At 40.0% G+C, this 22625-nt stretch overlaps 2 pseudogenes; one reads left to right on the top strand and one right to left on the bottom strand.

Moving 5' to 3' along the window:
• On the top strand, positions 1-139 carry LOC114491237 (annotated as a pseudogene).
• Positions 140-3959: 3820 nt separating this feature from the next.
• On the bottom strand, positions 3960-22238 carry LOC114488931 (annotated as a pseudogene).
• Positions 22239-22625: the final 387 nt, after the last annotated feature.

The following is a 22625-nucleotide window of genomic DNA, read 5'->3' as shown; positions in this document are numbered from 1 at the left end:
ATATATATTTTTAGGTGTACTTTTCTATTTCTGAAGGAAAAAAAAACTGTGGGCAACTGCACGTGAGAGCAACCTGGAGAGACTTTGACAGCTCAGGTCACCATAATACCTGCAGCTGCCACTTGCCTTTCCTATAATACCTCAAGGAAAAAAACCTGTGGGAATTTGATAGACAATGCATTGAATCTATAGATTACTTTGGATGCTGTTGATGTCTTAATAATATTAAATCTTCTGATCTATGAACTAAAGGATGTATTTTCATTTGTATGTGTCTTTTAAAATTTCTTTCACCTATGTTTTGTAGTTTTCAGTATTCAAGTTTTTCACCTTCTTGGTTAAGTTTATTCCTAGGTATTCTGTTCTTTTTAATGCAATTATAAATTGAATTGTTTTCTTAATTTTCTTTCCAATTGTTCATTGCTAGCATATAGAAACATAATTAATTTTTGTGTGTTAATTTTGCATCCTGCAATTTTGCTGAACTCATTTATTAGTTGTTTTTTTTTCTTGGTGAAATATTTAGGGTTATATATATATATATATATATATGATCATGTCTTCTGTGAACAGAGATAATTTTACTTATTTCTTTCCAATTTGGGTATCTTTTATTTCTTTTTTCCCCTAATTGCTTTTGATAGAATCTACAGCATGTATTATTTTGAATAGAAGTGATGAAAACAGGCATTCTTGTATTGTTCTTGATCTTAGGGGGAAAGCTTTTAGTCTCTCACCAGTAAACATGGTGTGAGCTCTGAGTTTTTCATATATGGCCTTTATCACTTTGAGGAAATTTTCTTTTATTTCTAATCTGTTGGATGTTTTTGTCATGAAAGAGTGCTGAATTTTGTAAAACAATTTTTCTGTATAAATTGAGATGCTTATGCAGGTTTTTTCCCTTTCTGTTAATGAGGCATATTATATCAGTTGATTTTTGTGTGTTTAACCCTCTTGGAATTTCAGAAATAAATCTCACTTGGTTGTGGTCTATAATCCTTTTAATGTGCTGTTGAACTCAGTTTGCCAGTATTTTGTTGAGGATTTTCCCATCAATGTCCATAAAGCATACTGATCTGTAGGTTTTTCTTCTTATGGTATCCTTGGTTTTGACCCAGCTATTTTTTATTTTTGGTATGTATAGGTCAATAAACCAGAGGGAAAGTAACCATCCTCCAACACTGTCACTTTAGCAAGGAAGAAAAAAAAAGCATTTCTCAGCTTAATTGAGTGGACTATCATCCTTCAACTCATCTTAAATTTTTCTTTTGTTATGGTTACCAAAAATGTGAAAATTAAAATAAATATGGCTAAAACGCTCATGTAAAATATACAAGAAACTCTAGACTCATTATAGCCATCTGAAAGAAAAACACAGAATATTATAGAATAAGTGAGATTGAAAATAGGTTGAATAACACATAAGTATGAAATTGGGCAGATAGAAACTCTTATTCAAATTATCAGATCATCAGATGTTGTTATCAGTGGGTGTTACTGTGGTAAACAGTGATTGAAACACTGGCGGGGGAAGTGTAGATCCATGCTCTTTAATAGAAATATAATATAAGCCATATATGTAATTTTAATTACATATATTAATTTCATTTTATGTATTAATATATGTAATTTAATTACATATATTAATTTCATTTATTTATTTGGCAAATATTTGACTTGATATTATTCTAGGAGTTGGTGATGTCAAATAGGACAAATTACAGAAAGTTCTTGCCTATAGGAAGCTTATCTTCTAGTGGTAGCAAGTAAGAAAACTGATTCTAAAGGAAGGATGGGGACCTTAAATGAGGAGGAAAGAATCATATGCAGTAACTATAATTTATTGCTGCCTATTGTGTGCTAGCATCTGCTTCTGACTAAATTCCATTCTCTAAGAACAAGATTTCATTTCTTAACAGCTTTATTGAGGTATAATTTACATAGTCTAAAATTCACTCATTTTAAGTGTACAATTCAATGGTTTTTAGTAAATTTATAGAGTTGTCCAACCATCATCTCAATCAGTTTCAAACATTTCCATCATTCCATAAAGCTCCTTCTTACTACGAGCAAGGTGTTGTTTTTGTTTTCTCAATAAATGGAGGGAGGCGGCCTTTTGTGTGGAAGGAGCACTGACCTAAGGGTCAGGAGAACTAGGACCCAGCCCCTGCTCTGCCACTATGGCCATGGGCCAGATCCTTCCCATAGAGTCTCAATTTCTTCTACCTATGAAATAGAGGGCAATGCTTACCAAGTTCCCTATAGTTCTGATCTTAAAATTTTGTTTAAGGAAGATCTGAGTATCTGTGGTAGTTAGAGAAGGCACTAGAGAAGAGATTCAAGATCTAAGAAGAAAGAGAATGTTGATGGGAAAATTACCAGAAGGCATTCATGTGGGGGAGTATTCAAAATTAAGTAGCTCATCTTTTTTTCCCTTCATCACTGACCTGTGTCATTTTAGTCCTTAGTTTTCTAAAAATTTTTGAAAGTATCATATATGGAGTTACTTAGCTCCTTGCCTCTTGTGGTTAGTTAATTAGGAGTACCCAGTGCAGGCGTTTTGCAAAATCTCTGTAAATAGTTCACACCATGGGCTATCAGTGTTTCTTTCTTTTTTTTTAAATTATTTTTATTGGAACTCATCTGAATGTCAGATATACCTGGTGTTGGTTAGCAAGAACCATTTGTACATTTGATATTGATGGTGTCAAAACCAAAACAGTGACTGGATATGATGAGGAGAGATGTTGAGAACAAATACCTGATCTTGGAGAGGAAAATAAAAGCCAGTCAAATTCAGTGAGGATGCAAAACCCAGTACAATAAAATCCTTTTACAAAATATAAATTTATTCAAAAACCTAGAAAGATAATATAAGAAAGGTAAGGAAAGACAAAAAGAGGCCAGCAGGAAGGAAGAGGAGGAGGGAAAAGGGAAAGAAAGAAAGAAGGCAGAGAGATGAGAGGAAGAAGGAAATGGAACTGAGCACCAAGCCTTGCTGTTTCATCCTAACACAAAGCATACTGAAACCCAGCTCTCCCTCAATCCCTTTGATTTCTAAGAGGTAAAGAAGCTCCCTGGGAAGGGGACATGATGTTGCTTGAAAACCCAATAAAAATGAAACAAATAAACAAATCCACATCATTCCAGTGCCACAGTCTCATTTCTAATGTTCACTGTTTAAAAAACGAATAAACCCATTTTCCAGCAGGAGAGAGGAGGTGTGGGACAGGGAGAGAGCTAATGGATATCAGATAGCCTGACTTCCCAATAGTGAGAAAGGAGGAAGGAAGAGAGACGTGTGACAGTCTCCTGGTTGAGAAAGGGGAAAAAGAGAAAGGAGAGAGAAAGAGCAAAGGATAGGGGCAATCTAAACACTGATGTCTAATCTAGTTTACTCTGTTAAAGAGAGCCACATGCACAGCAGACCTTTGAGGGCCCATACTACTTCCCATGTGGCTGTGGTGGACACCAGCTCCTGGCCTCTTCCTATTCCTTCACAGGTCAGAGTGGAGCTCTGCTGCTGCTGCCACTGCTGCTGCTGCTGCTGTGGTGGCGGCAGGATCTCCAGCCAGTCTGCTGCAGCCATTGTTGGAGGGAAGTTGGATGGACAGTCCATATGACAGGAGTAAGAACACCAGAATGCCTGATTTCAAATAAAAAAAGAAAATAGCAGTCTATGCACAGTTGTTTGTTTTGGTTCGGTACAAACAGAATAAAAAGTCATTGCTTTGGTGGTGGTGCCCAAGCAGGTGGATCAACAGCCCCAGTGACTGACTGCTTAGCAGCCCTCTCCCAGGAGGCAGAGAGCACAGCTTTAGGTAGAGTAAGCCTTTTTCCTTTTATTTAGAGTTTCCTCCCTCCCTCCCTCCCTCCCTCCCTCCCTCCCTCCCTCCCTTCCTTCCTTCCTTCCTTCCTTCCTTCCTTCCTTCCTTCCTTCCTTCCTTCCTTCCTTCCTGGCAATGTCCCTACTCCCAAGCTGGGCCAGTAAGGATTACATGAAAACTGGAACATCTATCAGCTCGAATACAGATGCACCCTGTAAGGGTTGAAGAACTTTCTGAGGGAAAAGTAGAACAACAAGAAAAAAGAGTCTTGCACACACACTCTCCAAAGGACCATTATAGATCCAACTCTATATCAGTTTCTTGGCTTTGTTGTAGAGAGAATCCACTACTTGACTCATGTTCTAAATTGTTTCCAGAGCAGCTTCATAAGTTTTATCTACTGGAGATTCATTGAAAACTATCAAAACACCCTCCCCCGGTCCAAGATCCCATGAAATTTCTTGTCAAGAATCACTTGTGATAATTTTCCTTCCACATTGGCATTGGAGAGTTTGATGAGGCTAGATATGTATTCTATCTGTACTTGGGAAAATGACCCAATAACTCAGATCAGATTCTGTTCCAGTAAATTGTCATGCAACTTGGCCAAGTGTGTGCTGATGACTGACTCATCCTGGAGCTCTGCCTGGTAATCTGTTGGGGCCTTTTCAAAATCTGTCAGTGATCTGCTCTTGCTAGCCTGGGCCACATATTTTAATGCTTCTATCTGCCTCTTCACATACTGAAGTGCAATCTTCCCACTCACCAGAGCCTGGACATCTTCTGAGGTGTTGAGCATGATTTTTCACAGCAACATTTACTTTAGAGATGCGATGGCCTTGGGGCTATCAATGGAGTCATAACCCTCAAATGCCTCATAGAAATATCAGTGTGCAGTTTTCCAATTTTTCTCTGCTGCATGAATAATACCTGACTGCATATCCAAGGTGGCCTGAAATTTAGGGGTGCAGTAGATGGTATTTGCTGTGGTTTGAGCAGAAGTTAAGGCAGTTTGGGCTTTCGGCAAGTTCCTCAGGTCATGGTATGTTTTGCTTTCTAAAAGCTGTACTTCCACCAAAAGGGCTTTGTCATCCATCATTTTCAACCCCCACAACAGGTAGAACCTAAATGCAATGCTTCCTGGAACCTCTTCATATCAAGGTACAAAGACACCAACCTTGTCTCTGAAGTTTGGTGTAAGAAAGTTTTTTTCTCTGACTTGACTCGTTTGAGGCACTCTAAACACAACTCAACCTCCTGCCCTGTAACTGCTTCTATATCAAGAAACAGATCAAGAAGAGATCAGGCAAGATGAGCTGCTTTAGCTTTGCTGATGGAATTTAAGAAGGGTCACATATACTTCAGGAGTCCTCCAAGCTCTGCAGCTTGTCCATTCTTTGCCAGGAGAGGCTCCAGTTCCAGGATGCTCTGCTCTTTGGCCTGCACTGCCCTTTCATCATTTTCCTGAATGTCACAGTTCACTATGCATTGGAGCATATTGATGGAGGCCTCCTGGTCATTGCTGAGTAGAGATTGGACTCTCTGGGTCTCCACCACCATTGCCACCACCACACCATCTTACTGCTCTGACACCATCCCCATCAGTGTTTATTTACTGTTGGATATAGAATTAGCATCTAAGCCAATTCCAAAAACACAAGTATCAATTTGGAAACTGTATTTTTATTTTTTTATTTGATTGATTTTGCTATTACAGTTGTCACAATTTTTCCCCTTTGCCCCTCTCCACCCAGAAGCCCCCACTCTCTCTGACAATCCCTACACCGTTGCTCATGTCTGTGGGTCATGCATATAAATTCTTTGTCATCCCCACTGGAGGATCTAAACTCCATTTCCTATACCAAACTTTGCATCCACATGGCTATTCTGTAATTATCTATTTATAACTCTTTTTTTTAATTCTTTTTTTTTACTGTTCATTTTTTAAATTTTAATCATTGTTCAAATACAGTTTTCTCCTTTTTACTCCCTGATCTCTTCACCCATTCCCCTGCAACCCCCTCCCATTTGGCAGCCACCAAAATGCTCTCCACATCAATTCTTCTTGTTTTCTTAGTTTGTTTTTTAGATTCAGTTGTTGACGGTTATGTACTTTTTGCCATTTTATTGTTCATAGTTTTAATCTTCTTTTCTTAAATAAGTGCCCTTAACATTTCATATAATAATGTTTGGTGAATGATGAACTTCTTTAGTTTTTTTCTTGTCTGGGAAGCTCTTTATCTGCCCATCGATTCTAAATGATATCTTTGCTGGGTAGAGCAATCTTGGCTGTAGGTTCCTCCTTTTCATGACTTTGAATATTTCTTGCCAGTCCCTTGTAGGCTGCTAAGTTTCTTTTGAGAAATTGGCTGACAATCTTATGGGGATTCTCCTGTAGGTAACTAACGGCTTTTTTCTTGCTGCTTCTGAGATTCTGTCTTTATCTTTAACTTTTGGCATTTTATTTTTTTTAATATATTTTATTGATTGTGCTATTACAGTTGTCCCATTCCCCCCCTTTATTCCCTCTGCTCTGCACACACCCTCCCACCTGCTTCCCCCACTTTAGTTCATGTCCATGGGTCATACATATAAGTTCTTTGGCTTCTACATTTCCTATACTACTCTTAGCTTTCCCCTGTCTATTTTCAACCTACCACTCATGATACTTATTTTTTGTATCCCTCTCTCTCCCTCCCCCACTGATAACCCCTTCATGTGATCTCCATTTCTGTGATTCTGTTCCTGTTCTAGTTGTTTGCTCAGTTTGTTTTTGTTTTGTTTTTAGGTTCAGTTGCTAATAGCTGTGAGTTTGCCATCATTTTACTGTTCATAGTTTTGATCTTCTTTTTCTTAGATAAGTCCCTTTAACATTTCATATAATAAGGGCTTGGTGATGATGAACTCCTTTAACTTTACCTTATCTGGGAAGCACTTTATCTACCCTTTCATTCTAAATGATAGCTTTGCTGGATACAGTAATCTTGGATGTAGGTCCCTGACTTTCATGACTTCGAATACCTTTTTCCAGCCCCTTGTTGCCTGAAAGGTTTCTTTTGAGAAATCAGATGATAGCCTAATGGGAACTCCTTTGTAGGTAACTATCTCCTTTTCTCTTGCTACTTTTAAGATTCTTTCCTTATTTTTAATCTTGACTAATGCAATTATGATGTGCCTTGGTGTGTGCTTCCTTGGGTCCAACTTCTTTGGGACTTTATGAGCATTCTGGACTTCCTGGAAGTCTATTTCCTTTGCCAGATTGGGGAAGTTTTCCTTCATTATTTTTTCAAATAAATTTTCAATTTGTTGCTCTTCCTCTTCTCCTTTGGGTACCCCTATGATTCAGATGTTGGAATGTTTTATGTTGTTCCAGAGGTTCCTAAGCCTCTCCTCAATTTTTGAATTCTTGTTTCTTCATTTTGTTCTGGTTGAATGTTTCTTTCTTCCTTCTGATCCACACCATTGATTTGAGTCTCTGTTTCCTTCCCTTCATTGTTTCCCTGCAAATCTTCCTTTATTTCACTTCATAGCCTTCATTTTTTTCTCTAATTTGTGACCATATTCAGCCAATTCTGTGAATATCCTGATTACCAGTGTTTTGAACTGTGCATCTGATAGGTTGGCTATCTCTTTGTCACTTAGTTGTATTTTTTTCTAGAGTTTTGATCTGTTCTTTCATTTTGGCCATTATTTTTTTGTTTTATGGTACCTGTTATGTAGTAAGGGGCGGAGCCTTAGGTGTTTACCAGGGCGGACAACCCATGTGGCTACATTGTGACGCTGTATGTGGGGGAGGGGTCTGAGAGGGAATAGTGCTGCTTGCTCCACTATATGCCAGTTTTCAGTCACTTCCTCTGCTACCCACAAAGAAATTGGGCCCTTCTGGTGCTGGTTTCCAGGTGAGTGGATTTGTGTATATTCTAGGACCCTGTGGGTCTCTCCAATGAACTGTCCTGTGAGGCTGGAAGTTTCTCTCATCACCTCAACTCCCACAGGTGTTTTCAGTCAGAGGCTTAGAGGCTTTGAAGCTTTGTTTTCCCTCACTGGAGCCCTGGGTTGTGCGGTCTGTCTCACTCCCTAGTTGTTCCTCCCAGTTTATCTGCGTGTGAATGTGGGACCAAGAGTCCACCAGCCACTGCCTGGCCTGGTACGTCAACCTCCACCTTGTTGCAAGTCCTCTCAGCTGCCTGTCTCTGCCCTTCCTACCAGTCTGGATGGGTGTTTCTTCTTTAACTCCTTGGTTGTTGGACTTCGATACAGTTTGATTTTCTTTTAGTCTGGTTGCTTTTTTTTTTAAATTTGTTGTTGTCCCTCTTTTGGTTGTGCAAGGAGGCACAGTGTGTCTATCTACACCTCCATCTTGGCTGAAAGTCTAACTTTTGACATTTTAATTTTTATATATATTGGAGTGGGCCTCTTTGCATCCATCTTGTTTGGGACTCTGTGCTTTCTGGACTTGCATGCCTATTTCCTTCACTAAATGAGGGAGGTTTTCTTTTGTTATTATCTCAAAGAGAGTTCCAATGTCTTGCTCTTTCTCTTCTCCTTCTGGCACTCCTCTGATGTAAATGTTGGAACACTTGAATTTGTGCCAGAGGCTGCTTACATTATCCTCATTTGTTTAGATTCTCTTTTCTTCTTATTCTGATTAGTTGTTTTTTGCTTCCTTTATGTTCCAACTCGTTGATTTGATTCTCAGCTTCATTTACTCTACTGTTGTTTCCCTGAAAATTGCTCTTTATCTCAGTTAGTTTATCATTTGTTTCTGACTGGATCTTTTTTATGCAGTTGAGGTCCTCACTAAGTTCCTTGAGCATCCTTATGACCAGTGCTTTGAATTCTGCATCTAAGAGATTGCTTATCTCAATTCTGTTCAGTTCTTTTTCTGTAGTTTTAATCTGTTCTTTCATTTGGGCCATATTTTTTGTCTCCTCATTTTGGCAGCCTCCTTGTGTTTGTTTCTATGTATTAGGTAGAGCTGCTATGACTCCATATCTTGGTATAATGTAGTATCTGTCTTGTAGGGTCCAGTGGTACAACCTCCCCTATCATCCAAGGTGCGATACTCAAGGAGTGCCCTCATGTCAGCTGAGTACACCTTCCTCTTGTAGTAGAGCCTTTGGTTGCTCTTGGCAGGTCAATGGGAGGGGTTTACTCAGGCCAGTCAGTTGCAAGGATTGGCTGTCACCATTAACCACCAACCTCTGCCCTCCATGGAGAATCACTTGTGCAGGGGCAGAGTGATGGTGATCCAACATGGTCTGTAGCTATCCACTGGGTGTTTGGTCCTGGGGTTTCTGGGGAGTGTAGGCCAAGTTCAGCCCTCACCTATGTTTTGCTCAGGGGCCACCCTGCCAGAGCTATAGAACAACCTGAGATGGTTGCTACTTGTGCTGGGCTTGGAGATTCCCAGTCAAAGCCAAACTGTTAATTGAGGCTGGTTGCTTCTAGTTCTGGGTCTGGGGCCACCTAACAAGAGGTATGGATGGCTGGGGGCTCACTGAGGTCAGATGTCACTTGTTTAATAGGATTTAGGAAGTTGTGACGCTTGAGTCAAGACCAGCCATTCCTATGTAGTTGCCACTGTTAATAGCTGTAAATTGACTGGGACAGAACCTCGAGTGATCTCCAGGGCGAGGCAAACAGTGTTAGCCAAGTTGATGGAGTCTCAGATATGGCACCCAGCTGTCAGTTCTGTGGCTCTACCTGTTTCCTGTCTAGAAGAAAGCTGTCCTCCAGGTCTCACCTTTATGCTGGCCATTTCAGTTCCTCCTTGTATGCCACTGGTACCTTTCAAGCTGCTACCCTGGTGCTGAAGTTCATAGGGAGTGATCTGAGTAAGTTCATGTATGGATTCTTTAAGAGGAACTGCTTGGGACTCCAGAAGTTTCCTTCACTGGCCCCATCTCTGCTGGTTTTTGCAGCTAGAAGTTATGGGATCTTACTTGCTTGGCACTGGTACCCTGGGCTGGGGGCCTGGTGTGGGGCCAGGACTCCTCACTCCTGAGATATCCTCCCCAAATTTTTATTCACCACACATAGATGTGGGACCAGCTTGTTTTGCATCTCCACCCCTCCTACCTGCCTGGATGGATGTGGTTTCTTTAATTCTGTAGTTGTCAGACTTCCATTCAACTAGATTTCTGCTGGTTCTGAATGATGGTTGTTCTATAATTTTAGTTGTAATTTTGATGTGGTTGTGTGAGGAGGCAAGCTGTGTTTACCTATGGCACCATCTTGACTGGAAGTCTCTCAGAAACTTTATTTTTAAAATTCTGTTCTCCTAGACCAACTCTGCTACCAAAATATTAATTAGAATTTTCCAGAGAGACAGAACCCAATAGGAAATATGTAAATATTGATAAGAGACACAAATTTGCTCATGCAGTTAGGGATACAAAGTCCCTAATTTCAGGATTGCATAGGGGAGAAGTCCCATGATGTGCTATCTGCTGGCTGGAGAACCAGGAAAGCTAGTGGTGTAATGGAGTCCCAGTTGAAGGCCTAAGGAATGGGGGAGAGGGTGGCTGATGGTCTAAGTCCCAGTTTGAGTCCAAAAGCCTAAGCTGAAGCCCAGTGGCATGAGAGGATGGATGTCACAGCTCAAGTGGAGAGTGAATTCACCCACCACCTTTTTTATTCAATGTGAGTCCTCAATGAACTCGGTGATGCCCACTGAGATTGGGGAGGGCCATGTGCTTAACTCAATCCACCAATTCAAATGCTCGTCTGACACACTTAGAAATAATATATTATCATCTATCTGGGCATCCCTTAGACCAGTCAAATTGAGAAATAAATTTAATGGTCATATGGGGCAGACTCTTAAGGGCTTTCAAATCCAGGCCAAGGATTTCATGCAGTTGACAGTCATGAAGGACACCACTGAAACTTTTGTCTATTGTTTTTATATAGCAGTAAATGATCTAAAACATGATATCGTGGGACACAAGCCCAAGCTTAAATCCTGTCATTCTGTGCATGAATTTGATCAAGTTAACATCTATAATTGTTTCTTTATGTATAGATAATACCAACCTCACTGGTTTCAATATGGTTCACAGGTATGTGTGAAGCACATAATCATGTTTGGTACCAAGTACTTGATGTTTTAAAATTATAAAAGCTATTGTATGAATATTAATTTGGTGGCAATGTATTGAGTTGATTGGAGGGGAGCCAGTAATTCAGTGTTTTTCAAAATATGATTCCTGAATCACCTGTATCAGAATCACTCAGAATACTTTGTTAAAAAAGTAGAGTTTTGAGCCCAGCCCCAAATCTGGTGAATCTAAATACTAAGATGGGCCCTGGAGATCATCATTTTCATATATTCCCAGGTGATTCTTCTATACATTTAAGTTTGAGAACCGCTGTGACTGGTGAACCCTCAGTAAGTGTTAGTTGTTTCTTCCTTCCTTTCTTTCTCTCTTTCTTTCTCTCTTTCTTTCTCCCTCCCTCCCTCCCTCCCTCCCTCTCTCTCTCTCTCTTTCTCTCTTTCTCTCTTTCTCTCTTTCTTTCTTTCTTTCTTTCTTTCTTTTCTTCCCACTGCTGCTACACACCTTATTATTATAACATAGATAAATTTTAACCTAGCTCTTGAACTGTTTGCAAAAATGAGTTGTGCTGGGAAGAATGTGTAAGCTTTAGCCAGGTAAAGAAAAGAGGAAATTTATCTACCTAGAAGAATGGCATATGGGAGAACATGGCTTAGTAGTCAGAATATGATAATAATAAAAAGTGTGACTAGAGAGTAGTAACAGTTGATGTTGAAGAAGATGGAAAGGCAGCTTGAAGTTTGGTTTTAAGTGACATAGGTCAGATTTGTATTTAAGGAGGATTGCTCTGGACTGCAAGGGGCCAACAAGTGGCTACACAGAGAAAAGTTATGAAGGTTTTAAGTAAGACTGTGATCATAGAGCTGGTAGGAGCAAATAGACAGTGCTTGCTGATCAATACATTGTTGATGGACCTAGTGTACACATAGGTACAAACCAATGATGACTTCCAGGTTTTTCACAAGGGTAACTGGGTTGGATGGGACTGTCATTCACCTAGGTAGGGAATAGCAGAGGAGAGTCAGGAATGTGAAGGAAAGATGCTCTTGGTTTTAGGTTTTTACATTGGAGATGTAACCCTAACTAGATGTAACCCTAGTCTATGGGACATTGATGTGGAGGTATGCTATCCAATCAGATGTGGGGCTGGTATTAAGGGAAGAGACCTCAACTAGAGAGGGAAGTCTGGAATGCACCAGTTTCTAGTGGAGGATTAAGCTATGGGGTTGCATAAAATTTATCAGGACTATTTTAGAATAAGGTAAGAGATCTGAGAATAAAATCTTGAGAAGTAGGAAGAAGAAGAGAAGCCCAAGAAAAAACAAGAGAGAGAACATTAGAAAACCAGAGAGACTGACTCCAGTGAAGAAGAGAGTTTGATTGAGAAAGTTACTCTGTCAGATGCCAAATAGAGATCATTTAATTTAAAGAGAAGAAATTGTCCATGCTGTCGGCATTTGGCAAAAGTAGTTTCAAAATTAGTTAGCAGAGGCAGAAATCTCATTTGAGGGACTTTATATTTGAATGGATGATGAGTAAGTAGAGACCGTGAATGCAGACTATAGCTACTTTTAGGGTAAAGAACAGGTTTCTTAATTTATCTATATAAATTTTCTTTTCTTTTTTTTGAAGACTCTGTTAATTTATTGTTAGAGAGAGGGGAAGAGAAGAAGAAAGAGAGGGAGAGAAACATCAATGTGTGGTTGCCTTCGAGCACCCACTACTGGGGACCTGGCCTGCAACCCAGGCATATGCCCTGACTGGGAATCAGTCAGGCATGTGCATTAAGTGGATGATTCATTATAAGTGACCAATTCATTTTGTTACTCAAGAAATATTTAGTGAAGGGTCCGTGAGCCAAACATTGTTTAAGACACTGAAAAAAATTAACAGTAGTTTCTGCCTTCCAGGGTCTCATAACATAGTAGGGGAAGTGACAGGCATGTAATACAAGAAAATTGATAGGTGAAATTACAGAGTTGTACACTATTCCACCCATAACATTTCCTTGTACTTCTTTGTTATAGGAACAAAGAAGGGGAGTTTAGCTGTTTCTTATGGGTCAGGGAGGTTCTACAGGAGAATGGTATACAGCAGGGTTGAGTTTTAGTAGATGAGTAGGTATTCACCAGGTGGAGAAGAACATTCAAAAGGGAAGGATGAACAAACACAAAGGAATGAGATTACATAGCCTGATATGGCTGGAGCCCAGGGCATTTGGCAGGGAGGAATGGTAGGAGATGAGGTTGGGAAGGTGGTGGTCAAATCATGCAGACTTTATCCTCTCTTCTAATGGGTATGGGTGCCATTTTGGAAGCCTCAGTGAAAGGGGGATTTTAAGTAGGGCATTTAAATAATCAAATTTACATTTTAGAAAGACATTTTGGAAGGACGGTGGTTTTTTTAGGCAGGTAACAGATGCCTCTGGTGCCTTGCCCCACACTGCCTCACCCACCTCAGAAGTGCACCATGAGGGATGGGAGCCAGTGGGTAGATGCTACTCCTGGTCCCACCTCAGTGAAAAATTTCGAGAGGCAATCTGTATGTTCCTGAGAAGTAGAATTGAGCCCCAGCTACCCATGGAAGCAATCTTCTTTATATGATAACTGATCCTTATATTGGTTTTTGCTCCTCACGTCACTCTTCTGGCTCCTTATTCCTGTTGCCTTGAGTGCATCCTAAATTAACTACCTGCTCACAGGTTCTAGTCAAGCTCTGCTTTTGGAAAAGGAAGGAAGGAGACCCAGGCCAGGACAGCAGGTACCAATGAGGAAGGTTTTGCAGTCATTTATATGAAGATAATGAAGGATCAAAGGGAAAAATTAACTGTCAGGATGTCAACTAGGAAGAGAAGTGGAGGGGGCTGTAGAAGAGAAAATCGAATTGTCTTGATGGCCAATTCTGTGTGAGGGGTGAGAAGAGGGAGGGATTTCTGATGTCTCTCGCATTGCTGACAGGAACTGGTGGTGTCATTGACCAACCTGAGAAATAAAGCTATAAGAGAGGTGTGTGAGTGGAGAGATCATGGATTCCACTTTTCACATAAAGAATTTGAGGTGCTGCAGGAAACACAGGCAGAAATGGTTAGTAAAAAGTTGGATCTGAGAGTATGGAGCTCAGGGAAAAGGCCTCACTTGTCAGGTTTGACTTAGGAAAGTATGAGAAAGAGAGGGTGCCTACATTTATTGAGTGTCTAGTATTAGTTCTATGTAGCTCTTTACCCAGATTTTCAGAGTAAAGGACATGATACAGTTGAGAGTGCCATGCAGATGCCCCTATTTCCTGCATCTTACTGTTCCCATGACTCCTTTTTTAAACTAAAAGAACATTTATTCATTAAAAGCTATATTGCTATAGTTGTATTTTTTCTTTTTTAAGAGATTTCATTTTATTTTATTTTAGTTGTTGTTCAAGTACAGTTTTCTGCCTTTTACCCCCATCCCAGCCCATCCCCCAAGCCCTCCCCAACTCCCTCCTGTTTCCACCTGCCCTTGTTTTTATCCACGTGTCCTTTATACTTGTTCCTGCAAACCCTTCCCCTTTTCCCCTGAAATTCCCTCCCCTCTCCCCTCTGGTCACTGTCAGCCTGTTCTCAATGTCAGTGTCTTTGGTTATATTTTGCTTGTTTGTTTGTTTTGTTGATTATTTTAAAATTTTGTCTTCTAACAAAAGGACTGATGTTCTCTCCTTAATTTCAAATGCATAAAAAAACCTGCAAAACAGTTTTTCTCTGGATCATTAGAGTTCTTGCTCCCCAGCATATGTCATCAGTTTAGCTCAAATGAACTCTTATAGAAATTCAAAACTAAAAAATAAAAAAAGACTTATGATAAAGACAAAAGTCCCTTTCTCACATGTGAGAGCAGTACACGAAGGAGAGGTAGACAGATAGGCATGTTCATAGGTGACCCAGTTGGATTTTGTTCCAACTGTACTGAGAAGTCACCAGAAGGTGTAGCCATTCAAGGATGGTATGTGCTGGGAACTGAGGACACCTGTCTGCAACTTGGGGGAAGTTTATCAGCTCTGCCAGCATAACGCATGTTCTTATTCTCTTTGTTTGTCTTTTTGGCTAACTTTCACTCATCCTTCAAGCTTCTTTTTAGGCTGGTGGATCCTTGAATTTATGATCAATAGGAGGACCTCCCTTCACTCCCACTTGGGGCTGAGTGGTCCATGTGATCTCTTAGCAATTCAGCTACATCTAAGTATTTCACTGTATAGTGAAAATGGTTCCAGGTCTGTCTCCTCAGATACATTTTAAGTTCCTTGAGGACAGGGTCCAAGGCTTCTTCCATCTTTGTGTTCTCAGCACTATTGCTCAGACAAACGAGCAGTATTAAAAATGAATCATTGTTGAAAATAACTGAGAATAACACCCATGGGAACATGTTAGCTATGGATGGGGAAGGGACAGTGGAGGAGCCTCAGGAGGAGCTGCTAGGGAGGAAGAAGGCAGTCAATAAGCTATAACCTTTAAAAGTAATTTGCATTGTATGGTAGAAAATGATAAGTGCTATGGAAAAGAAGTAATATGCTGGGGAGGACAAGAAGGCATGGGTTGTACAGGGTGATCATGGTGGGCCTCACCGAGAAGGTGACATAGAGCGAAGACAGCTGGGGGTGGGGGTGAGGAGTGAGCCATCAGACAGAAGGCCTCTAGGGCAGGTGCTGCCTTGAAGGACTGAGCAACTGCCAGGACGAGAGGGGGCGGGCACAGACAGGGGCTTCTGTGTTCTCCACTCATGCCCCCACTCTGAGTCCACTCTCAGTATAGTTCAGAACAGTCTGTTTAAACCATCAGTCTATGTCCTCAAACATATGCAATGAGGATAGAGATATCCGTATGTGTGATGTACCTCAAGGCTCAGTGTACAGTGGATGCTCAGTGATTTGTTGAATGAATGAATACAGGAAGTCAAGCGGGGGAAAGGTTGGAAAGGAAGGTCATCCTACTGAGTGGTAAAAGAAAATAAACACTAAACAGAACTATTGACTCTGGTAACCTATCCATGGCAATCGGTTTCTATTGTAAGGAAGGAAACTTCTGAATATAAAGCAAGTTTTCTGTGATTATAAAATTAAATTATGTTCATCCTCCCTGGTCACTTTATTTACTCATGAAAGGCTAACTCTTCTAATTTCTGTCCCTTGATTTGAATTAATATGAGTCCTGTTAAAAGTTATAATTTTTCTTATTTATTCAAATGATCTATTTTTGTCATCTTTTATTTATTTATTACTATTCATTTATCTTCTATTTATGTTTGGTCTGTGATTTACCTGTGGAACACTCAAGTGTTCTCCACAATGGTTTTACTAGAGTGTTTGGAAAATGGATTGAGAACGAACTATTTAAGGAAGTATCAAAGAGTCCTTTTCCAAGGCTCCAATGCAGTCAATACAAATATGTCCACTTGATGGTTTAGCTTCACATACAAAATCAAATACAGTAGTTTGCTCTTAAAACATGGACTTTTTGTGTCTGTTTCTTTGTGGTATATAACTCACGGTTAATATTGACATGAAACTGAGTGAGGCTCAGGTAGTCAAATGTCCTTTTGTAAATAGTAATATAGTGAAACCTCTTAATTAAGGATTCTAGTATCTAGATTCAATTTTCACTTTTAAGATTCAATTTATAATTAGTTGTCTGCCATGGAGACAACACTGTAGGGAATGTGTGAGAGGAGAATTTCTTACACTTTTAAAAGTGAAAGTCGGCAACCAGAAAGCCAAAAGGAAGGTGAGAAGTAGAAGTGTTGTCTGGAGCATTCAGGCTACATGGGAAGGCTTTTAAGGTCTGAGATGCACTTTGGGTGTGAAGTACAGGAGTTTCCAGGGAAAGAGAGATCTATTTTTGAGATGGCTTTAGCCATGGCTTTACATGTACTTGACTTCTTTACAACTCCCCCATAGAATAGGAGTACATTACAAGATAAGCATTTAAACCCGAGGAAAGTAGAGGTCCCTAATGGAGAACACTGAAAATGTGTGCTCACAGAGAGGGAAGAGAAATGTTTTATTCGGTGCAAACATATTTTATTCAGTAAAAGTAAAGGTGAGGATTGGAAATAGCCTTCATTAGTGTTTGCAACTACAGGGATACATTGGAAGAAAACAATATTGGCAATCCATGTCAGTGAAATTCAAATAATTTCTAAACACATGAAGTTCAACTTCTCCTGGAAGGTGATGGTGTATCTAGGAGGGCAATTCTAACCTGTTTAGGAATGTAGGTAGCATAGCCCCTCGCAGGGAGGACAGTGCTCAGTGCCCTACTGCCCCTGCTCAGCCTCACCTCCTGCTCTGTTTGTCTACCTGAGCCATCCTGTATTTCCCTCCCTGGGCCCTGCTGGACTTTTCCAGCTACCGGTGCTTTTCTCTGCTAGTCCTGGGTCTAGGGTATAATGCAGTTTATCCAACCTTTTTTCTTGCATTCTCTGAAACAAATGCGCACACATGCTATAGGGATTTACTGCTACAAAACTTTTTTAATGCTGGGGAAATTTACAGATATTCAAGAATGTCAAAATGTTGCTAGCCTCAGTAGCTGATGGCTTCCCTTTCAATGAGTGCCCCATGCTGCCTTTCCTCAAACCTCCAAAATTCCCTTGCACCTCCTTCCTCTCAGGTGATGGCCAGTCTTCCCTATTCCCTGAGAAAACAGGGATGCCATCAGAAAGAGTGATTCAGCTTTTACTCCTTCATCTCTGTGTTGTCACCTCCAGTGACCAGTTTTCATTGCTCCTTTTACCTGGTCTTCTAGGAACAATGGACACATTTTATTGCCCCTCCTTCGTGGAACTTTTTCTGCCATCAGCTTCTATGAGCTCCTCTGCCTGTGTGACCGTGGCCCTTGCTGCCCCATTACAGCATGGTTCTGCCCAGCCATCAGTTCTTCCTCTCACTGGCTTCTGTTTTAGAGTCTAGTGTTCATGTCCTAGTATGACGGGAGCTGGGAAGATATCTCAGGTTTTCACTTAATGCAGGTAGGCATGCTGTGTCATATGCTGGGGAATTCCTCACATGTAAAAGGGTTCTAAATGTATAACAATTGTTGTTCTTTATCTAGTGAAATTTGGGTCATTGATATAATACCTTTAGTACCCAAACTGGTGATAGCTGGTGAAACTATAGTTTTGTTAAATATTAGATTTATGGGATACTTTGAAGTTTATAAATGTTCTTATTTTTAAAGAAAGCAACAAACTAATGAGCTAAGAATCAGAAAAGGGCAAAAAAAAAAGCAAAAGAAAAGTAGACTGAAAACACCATTAAATTATTTATAAGAGGACATTAGAAGAGTAAGAAACCCAAGTGCTGTTTCTTTGACAAAAGGAATTGAGTAGGGAAACTTCCAGAATATTTAATCAAGGGAGAACAAAACATATGAAAACAGAACAAGAAAGGGATAGAGCCACACCATCACCTCTCACCTGGGCATCCACTGAACCCCTAACTAGTCTCCCAGCTGCCACTCTTGTTCCCTGCCCCAACACTCTACATGAAGGCAAAACTAATTTTCATCAAATGTACATTGAAACATGTCACTCTTTGCATTAAATCCTCCAACATCCCCCTATTGTCCTTAGAACACATCCAATCTCCTCACAAAGGCTGAGGATGATTTCTCTGGACCTCCTTTACCATAACCTCCCTGCTTTTTTTCCTCCAGTCATTTTTTTTAATAGGTCAAGCTTGTTCTGGCTTTGGAAACTTGGCAATGCTGGACCCCATGGCCTTTGCAAGTCTGCTTCCTGTGAGACCTCGGCTCCTCCTTGTCCCCTCAGAGACCCTGTCTCTGATCTTGTGTCCCAGGTAGCCATGCTGCCTGTTGCCATCACTGTGCCTTGCTTTGCCATGTCCTGTCACTGTCTACAATCAGTTCATCTACTTCATCCATGGCTTCCCACTACTGGGATATAAACCACATTGGAAAAGGGCTTCTCTAGTCACATTCACAAACATGTCACCAATAGTGAAATTAGCACCAGGCACAGTGATTAAATTCCTAAAATGTGGAGTCTCCATGGAAGACAACTTATTATGATTGAATCTATGAAGTCAAACACAGTATTTGTTGAATGAAGAAAGGAATGCATAAGTAATAGCAGTTTTAAATATTATAAGACAATAAATACTAATAAATAGAAAAATCTTTAACTGAGCAAAATGGGAAATTTAAATAGACCAATAATAAAAAATAAATTTTAAAATTGTGTTAAAGATTTATTTTCCTCAAATTTCAGAATAGAAAACTGTAGCCTAGCCTCACCTTTGAACATAGATGTGAAATCCTACATAAAACAGTAGCAAATTAAATCTAACAGCACACTTGAAAGATAAATTACTATGATCATGTAGAATTTATCACAGCAATACAATAATAATCATATTAAAATGTATTAATAAATCAAATCAACAACTCAAAAAGGAAAACATTTATTTTAGATTCTGAAGAGAATTTTATGAAATTCAGAGCTCTTGCCCTACTGAGATAAGAAAAATCTTTAAAACACTAGGAATCTAAAGGTGTGCATTTGGGGTAGAATATGTAACTCTACTAAACAACAGCTAGCTTAAGTGTGAGACCTTAGAAGTATTTCCATTATATATGGGGGGAGATCCCAAGAATGTCTCCTCTCACTATTATTATTTACCATTTCCTTGAATTTCTGGGCAATGCAATTTGATATCAAGTAGAAATAAGAGCTATAATTATTTAAAAGGAGAAAAATATTGTAGCAGATATTGTTGTCTGACTATAAGAACACCAGATAATCAAAGAAGCATTTCATTTGATAAGAGATTAGTAAAGTGGTTGAATACAAATAACTATTTAAAAATTATCTACTTGCTTCTATACTAGCAAATTGCTGCATTCTTTACCTGGTCTGAAACAAATAATCTGTCATAAATCAGAAGTGGAACCAGAGCCTTTTTCATTAAGAAAAGACTATATTCCCTATCAATTGTGACTTTGCTGCTTTCTCATCTGGAGGCTGAGGGAGCAGCTCTACTTAAAACTGATCTTAAAGGTAAGAGTCACTTAGATACAGTAGGGATTGTGTGGGGTGGTAGGTAACATATTGTACAATACAGTGTTTTTGTGTTGTTTAAAGTGTGACTTGCACAAAGGATTACCCAAGGAGTCAATATCAACTGGTAAAGTTGAGTAAGTGAAGATCCCTAAGTGTTCCTTTTCAGAAAAACAACTCCAGAGAGTACTGATCTTTGGAGGCAAGGATCACATGAGGCAATGGAACTGACTGGAAGGAAAAGGTAGAATGAGGTGGCACCCTCTTCCCAAGAAAAGGCATCAGGACATTATGAGTTGAACAGTCCTTACCTTTCACATGAACAGACATTAGAGGTTAGAGGCTTCAGTTTCCAAGGAAAGAACAAAACACAGGTAGGGTACAAAATCCTGTTGCTGCCACATCACAAGTTCTGTCCCTCCCAGTTAAAGAGAGAGTTTCTCTCTGTAGAGTCATCTTCTGGCCTGTGGCTCCAGCCACCAGTTAGCTGTGGGCTGCTGCTGGCCTCAGGCCATGATAAAGTTTTCCCAGTCTTTGTCAGAATGAATGGAGGAAGGATAATGTAATGTGTGTTGGGATCAGGTTGCTAACGGTCTTCTCTTGGGATGAATGATCCTTGATTCTGAGAGCATATTTTTTGCTGTTATAATATCTTGTTTATCTTTGTGTGTTGATTGCTTAATGACCTTATTTGGACTAGTGTGGCGTTACTGTTCTGTCTATCTAACTCTACTTCCCCTTTTGTTCTTTTGAATACATCTTATTTTTTTTTTTTTTTGCTTATGTATACATTTATTCTTTTAATCCATATATAATAACCAGCTACAATGGAATTGAGTGGAGCTTACTTCAAATTCAAAAAAACAACTTCATCCCCACTGAAACACACTTTAGGCTTCATCAGTCCTTTAAATCTCAATGTGGATATAACAACAAGAAAAATAAAGTACCCAGGAGTTTCAGATTCTTTCTTAGGAGGATAGAGAGGAAGTACAAAATAAGAGATCTTGGAAATCTGGAGAGAATAAAAAGGATATAGAAAGATGAGAAGTAGGTCACCAAATTAAACTTTGTCACTGTCCCAACTTTCCAGACTTCTGACTTTGGTAAATCACTAGTGTCAACAGAAAAAGTTGTTCTTAACTCACACATACTTTAAAGATGATTGAGCAGCCGGATCTCAATACCAGAGAACATTTGGGTATCATCCTCATCCTATAGATGTTTAAACTTGGGTTGAGTTTATAAAATGTAGAAAATCCAGTCCTGGCCAGGTGGCTCAGTTGATTGGAATGCTGTCCTTTGCACCAAAAGGCTGTGAGTTCAATTCTTGGTGAGGGCACATACCTAGGTTGTGGGTTTGATCTCCAGTGGATGTGAGTATGGGAAGCAGCTAAGTGATATTTCTCCCACATGGATGCTTCCCTCTGTCTCTCCTCCCACCTCACTTCATCTCTCTAAAATCAATAAATGTATCCTCAGGTGAAGGTAAAAAAAAAAAACAATTTATAAAAGCCAGATGAAATTGGAACTGGTCTTTCCCGATCAGCATCCATTACTACTTCTCTCTAGCACTAGGCTGTAAGCACCTTAGGGCACAAGCTGAGTCCTGTTCATCACTATTCCTGGTGCCCAGCCCTCTGGCTAGGACTGTGCCAATTCCAAGTAAATATTTGTTGGTTGGTTTAATACAAAAATGCTGCAAAATGGCCTAGAATGCTCACATTCCCTTCCCAAATTAAAAGCTGATTCCATCTTATTTTGGGATCCTATGAAAATAGATGCTTGTAGGGTAAACTGTAGCTATTTTTTCAGGAAATCAAGACTTGGGGAAATTGTTTCTTTTGACCCCAATTTTCTACCATGTCAATGAAATTTATGAAGGAGATGAGAGAGCCAATAAACTTCCTCCCAGTTCCAGACAGGTCCCTTACATTCTCCAGCACACTCTGTCCTTAAATGGCTGCACCTCCTAGTGACTTCCCAGTGCACTTGGAACATAATCTGACCCCTCACAGCATATGTAACCTTTTCCAGGCTGCCTCCCTCTTGTGTGCTGCTGTGCTATAGTGTGGTGAAAGGAATCTTTGTTCTCATCCTTTCTTAGGAAAACAAAGTCAAACACACTGTCAAAGCCATGATATTATCACTTTTCCTATATGAATGCTTACTTATTGAAGGAGACATCAATGGAAAAGGAAACAGTGGGATGCCACTTTCACAGCACCCTGCACCTCACCTTCCACTTTTGTAGAAGGTCTGGGAAAAGAGCTGTCTGTTATTGAATTGGCCTTGAAGGGCAGGGCCTTCATTTTGCTGGGCTGGGTTTCCCACTGAGCTGCCACTCAAAGGGCCATGTGACTGAAGCCGACAACCCTATTGCCATGGCCAAATGAGTGTCTAAGTGCCATATCTACCGAGAAACAGCTGTGGAAAGATGTGGCTACTCTTACCAGCACCACTAGGGTCATCTCCACCAGCACTTTGGGACTTAAAGCTCTAAAACTCTAAGTCCCCTTTCTGTTCCCATAACATAGGATTAGCTGCTGGTAGTGGTAGGTTAAGTTTCATCAGGTAGCCAGAGGCAAAAAAAAGGACTCCTGTATTGATTGATCATCCTTCCTTGAACATAGTCATTGTCCTGGAGGAGAATATTTGATTCAGATTCCTGATGTGTCATTGCAGATGCAATTCAATTG

This window comes from Phyllostomus discolor, chromosome 2 (genome assembly GCF_004126475.2).
Source record: "Phyllostomus discolor isolate MPI-MPIP mPhyDis1 chromosome 2, mPhyDis1.pri.v3, whole genome shotgun sequence".
NCBI lineage: Eukaryota > Metazoa > Chordata > Mammalia > Chiroptera > Phyllostomidae > Phyllostomus > Phyllostomus discolor.
This window is presented reverse-complemented; position numbering and strand designations above follow the sequence as displayed.